The 5,401-nt window shown below is 42.1% G+C and overlaps 1 long non-coding RNA gene across 1 annotated transcript; it reads left to right on the top strand.

Annotated features, from left to right (window-relative positions):
- Nucleotides 1-229: 229 nt before the first annotated feature.
- On the top strand, nucleotides 230-3,962 carry LOC130388610 (uncharacterized). The gene is made up of 7 exons (XR_008896442.1): nucleotides 230-638; nucleotides 1,646-1,706; nucleotides 1,789-1,868; nucleotides 1,944-2,195; nucleotides 2,490-2,661; nucleotides 2,798-2,946; nucleotides 3,068-3,962. It is a non-coding gene; the product is annotated as an uncharacterized LOC130388610 (long non-coding RNA).
- The last annotated feature ends 1,439 nt before the right edge of the window (nucleotides 3,963-5,401 follow it).

Genomic DNA, 5,401 nt, shown 5'->3' with positions numbered 1-5,401 from the left:
CTATCTATCTATCTATCTATATAGATAGAATAGCATAACATCGATAGATAGATAGATAGATAGATAGATAGATAGATAGATAGATAGATAGATAGATAGATAGATAGATAGATAGATAGAGAGATAGAGAGAGAGAGAGAGAGAGAGAGAGAGAGAGAGAGATAGATAGATAGATAGATAGATAGATAGATAGATAGATAGAATAGCATAACATCGATAGATAGTGAGGGATAGCATAGCATAACATATATAGATAGAGAGAGAGAGTAGATATATAAGTAGATAACATGGTTTTCTACTGTATTTGTGGCGGATGCAACAACTCCAGCAAAAGTGGACATAGGGTCCATTGCTTCCCCAAGGACAAAGGGATTCTCCGAAGCTGGGTGCAATTTGTCAAGTTTAGGCGGGCAGATTTTTCAGCTAGCTCTGTTACCGCGTACTCAAGAATATGCAGCGCGCATTTCAAGGAGGAAGATTACCACTCAGGGGATGCCAAGATGGTCTCACTTGGTTTAAAGAGTAAGAGGACGGCGAAGTTAATTCCTACCGCCGTGCCGTCTGTGCATGCAAACCACTCTGCCTGCCCTGTCCCGAGGTCGAGAGACACCGTCTGCCGCAAGCGAGAGATTGCCACGGTAAGCATCATGCTATAGCTGCTAATTACAAGCTGCGCGTTAGCTAGCTCTGTGTATTTTGCATACCGTGTTCCCTTTGACACAGCCTCCTCTACAAGCATGATCAGTCTGACATTAGAAGAGCATATTTCGTGATTCACGAATATGAGCCAAAACAGAATTCCCCTGAAGTAAATGTCCATATCGTCATGAAAGCTTCATGGCTAGTGTTTGGATCAGTGATCGTCATCATCAAGCGGCTTTCACAACAGTGTGTTTGCGTTTTGTGTTAGTGCTAGACTGCTACCGTTCTCTTTCACATATTCTGTATTTGACCGTGACCGTGTCGTCAGGGCTGTAGTGGACGCTAAACGCAAGTAAACGCAGTTTACCCACCTCTGAAATTTGAGAAACAGAGTTTATCCACTTCTCACTTCAGAGTTTAGCTACCTCCCAATACAGTAAATGTACTACCATTGGTTGCGAATCACTGATCTAAGTATTCATAGTTTACCCACCTCTTATTTCACCACTACACCCTTTATTTCTTTTTTATATACTTATATATACTATACTTTATACTAATATACTTTTTTGGGTGTCAAGCAACTACGTTGCGAGACAACCTATTGTTTATGAGTTCTTATTGGGTGTCAACAAAGTTGCGAGACAACCTATTGTTTTTGTATGAATTCCAATTATTGGGTGTCAAGCAACTACGTTGCGAGACAACCTATTGTTTTTGTATGAGTTCTTATTGGGTGTCAAGCAACTATGTTGCGAGACAACCTATTGTTTTTGTATGAATTCCTATTATTATTATCCTTCAATGGGAGTCAATGGCAGCCCATAGAACCGCTTGGCGAAAAGTTGTGAAATTTGGCACACTGGTTCAAGCCAGCCCCATTAGCCCATTAACTCAATCTCAGGTCTCTAGCCCAACAGCTCTAGCGCCACCAACAGGTCAAAGTTGGGCATGCATTCATGTTCATAACTTTCGACCTATTCGACCAATTTTCACAAACCAGGTAACATTGGATTCCTTGAACCAAGCCGAGTTCAACGCACCCTCGGGACCGACATCGCCAGGTATTTACAATAAAAATGAAGGATAGAATGTAAATATCTGAATTGCACTGAAGCTGGATGTTTGTGTTTTTTTTCTCCTTAGGTTGCCAAATGAGAGAGTGAGAGAGGAGCTGATCCCTGAAGGGACACAGCATTATTTTGACGTGTGGCACATTGCCAAAAGTATGTATCCATTGTTGGAACCTTGAAGCAGTTTTTGTTAGTGCATATCAATTAATACCATTTGTTCTTAAACAGGTCTGGGGAAGGCATTGGATGCAGCATCCAAAGAGTGTGACCAACTACAGTTGTGGAGGCCAGCTATAGTGAATCACCTCTATTGGACTGCAGCCTCAACCCCAGATGGCAACCCAGCGGTCATGGAGGCCAAATGGAGAAGTTTAGTGAACCACATCCAGGACATCCATGACCATGACACCCCTGCCTTCTCCAGTTGTGCCCATGGCCCTCTAGACGAAGATCAGCGCAACAAAGAGTGGCTGGACCCAGGTACAGTACTGGTATTATGCACGCTCTACATAGTTTTGTTTTAGTTGCTGTCTTTGAGTAATTGTCTGGATGCTTTGACATGTGACCTTTGTGATGAAATTATTTTTTTTCATTCCCTGGCAATCTCATAACATTCTGTTTACTGTTTATGTTTGCTATAATTCATATGCAGGACAATTTCATGTGTTTCCATTTCAAAAAGGAATTCTGTCTGTATCCATCTTCCTGTCTATTTGTACGTTTTCCGTCTGTGTGTCTTTCTGCCTCCCTGCCTACCTGTCTTGGTCTTTTCAGGCTCATTGGCAGCAGTCAAGTTGGAGAACATAATGATGAGGGCAGCCTTACTGAAAGATGTTCGTCAGCTGTCTCCACAGCACCAGACCTTCTCCCTTGAGGCTTACCACTCCCCCATCTTGCATTTCGCGCCCAAGCGCACAGGGTTTTCATACCTTGGGATGTATAGCAGGTCAGTGCTATCCAATGGAATAACACTGCCAATTATTATGCCTTTTATAGTAATAATAGTACCTATTAACGTGCCTATTGTAGTATTTTGTCATACACCAAGTTTCAAAGGTTTTCTCAAATGTGTTATTTTGTAGGCTTCTCTTAGCGGCGCTGCATTATAATCACAATGCCAATCTCGAGATAGCACGGAGAAGTGACGGGACGGAGAAGTACTGCGTGCGGTATCCGCGCTTCAGAAAAGGTGCCCATGTGGTGCGTCCCATCAAAGAGGCAGCCTCATACGGTAAGCAGTGTCAGGCAGTTCTATCATATTTTGAGATGGCGCACGAGTGATCAGTGACAATGATCTTTATAAAGTCATATTATTATTATTATTATTAATATTATTATTATTATGTCTGCAGGTTATGCAACATCATTAATGAAGGCCCTTCGGGAGAGCTACGCCAATTCACCCGCGGTTCTTCGAGAGGTTGGCGCCAATTTGTCCTCCGATTTGCATGTATCACTGCATGTATGCATGCATGAAATAGTGTGTGTGTGTGTGTGTGTGTGTGTGTGTGTGTGTGTGTGTGTGTGTGTGTGTGTGTGTGTGTGTGTGTGTGTGTGTGTGTGTGTGTGTGTGTGTGTGTGTGTGTGTGTGTGTGTGTGAGAGAAAGAGAACCATCAACTGACCCTCGGGTAACTACACTATTACAGAATTAATTAGAATTAGAATTAAACATTGCGGGTCTAGCCCTTCATCAGTGTTCCTTGTATGTTTTGTGCCTAACCATTTTTTTATATAGATTTAATTCCAACCCGTGTCTTAGTTCAGTAACCATTACAAGCAATGCCAATCAACTTTTTTTTATCCAAAATGCATGTGGTCTGTGTACTTTATAACATTTTAAGGGCAATTGAATGATCACAACAGAATAAGCATAACTATTATTTTTATTCATTTTCATCCAAACAAGGCCATTGAAAGCCCTGATAGGTCTGGTCACCATTCTGGAATTGCTGTCTGATGGTTGAAACCACACAAGAGGGTAGAGGCTTCCTTATACTCCTCCCTAAAACGCCATAAGCCCAGAGTGTACCGGTATTGCCTAGGGATAAGTAGGAAAGATTCTTAAGTTTAAAACTCTGTAAGTAGGTTGGAAACGTCATTTTAAGCCTGTTTCTTATGCATGTTTATTGTGTATGCAACACATCTCCTGTCACCTATAACTGTTGGTTCAAATGACTCAGTGTAAAAAGATTTGTAAAGTAAACATAAACCATGAACATACCCGTGCGTGCTGGCTTGAAGGGGACCATGATCCTGCCTGAAGTGTGTGTATGCTATTTTTTAGCACAAACGGATTCAGGCAGCATGCCTCAAATCCAGGATGCTGCGTTAGGCACGTTACATCTGCTGGACGCGGGGTGAGCTCCTCGACCAGCGACCAAAAACGCGCTCACCTCCCTACAACACAAGCTCTCCACCACAGTTTCCATGGGACGACACCGCCCACACAGACACCTGCCAAACACAGCGACACAGACACGCTTACTGCTCTTTCCCGGTAAGCGGTACCCTGACAGTATCAATGACAATCAATCACGAGGAAAACGAGTTAGCACTATCAAAAATAATTTCACTGAAGACATAACCAGCCTACTCGGCGTCGGCTACGTTTGCAAACAACATTTTCACCGGAGAAAGGTAAAAGCTTAGAATAAACACTAGGGGTTCACAGGTGGGACTGTCAAGCTAGCCCATATTTAGAAGAAATAGAAGGCATAATATGCCTTCTATTTCTGGATCTTCTGACTAAGTTTAGGGTACTTATCTGAGCCAATGACATAATCACTGTCACTAGATATAAAGAAAACGTTGACTTTCATTCGATGCTATTCACTGACAGTAAAAAAAAAAAAGTTATTGTATGCACTGCTGTTCATAGACTACTAGCTCCAGCGCTCCTTGCTGCGTTTCTAAATGGTAGCAACTCACCAGGACACTTCACCAACTCTCCACTCATTCTCCTCTGACCATGCATTTATTTGTCTTTGACGGCCATCGGCTCTCGGTATTTCCTCATTTCCCCTCATACACCTAACCGGTTCGAAATTATATGGCTGTGGGCCATCATAAATGTTGACAGTGGGTCTTGCTACCTCTTCCTCATCCCCGTCCGCCATAATGCTAGTTCTAGTATGCGTCTACCTTACGTGACGTCATCGCCAAATTGCGTAAAAAATAACCACTACGCTACGGCTACACCAGACGCGGAAATTCTGCCGTGCGGAAATACAACGTTCACCAAGCGGAAATTTTAAATTAACCGGCTACACTGGACGCGTTAAAAATGGCTCCTTTATCTTTTTTGATCTCTGTGTTATATATTTTATAAACCACAGTTCATCGGCACCAGTTCATCTGGATCAGAGTAACATGGGTAAGTATTAAGTCTACAGCAACCCGTAAATCAAACTACATTCGTATAACGTTAAATTTGAGCTAGACATAGTTACCAAGCAACCATCAACGGACATAAACCATAAACCATTGATACAAAGTTACGTTGGTAAGTGACCAACTACCTAATTTGATACAAATGAAATAGCTAGGGTAACCAGCTTCCACGTCAAAGATCAATATAATATTAGTCTGACTAAGTAGGTTTGATATATAGCAAGTTATGTAAAACTTCGGTATTGCAGACAGGCTAGTTGCAGACATATTAGCATATATGAAAAGCTGTGAATAA

Source organism: Gadus chalcogrammus, chromosome 9, assembly GCF_026213295.1.
Source record: "Gadus chalcogrammus isolate NIFS_2021 chromosome 9, NIFS_Gcha_1.0, whole genome shotgun sequence".
NCBI lineage: Eukaryota > Metazoa > Chordata > Actinopteri > Gadiformes > Gadidae > Gadus > Gadus chalcogrammus.
The sequence above is the reverse complement of the archived record's forward strand: the minus strand, read 5'-3'. Positions and strand labels throughout refer to the sequence as shown.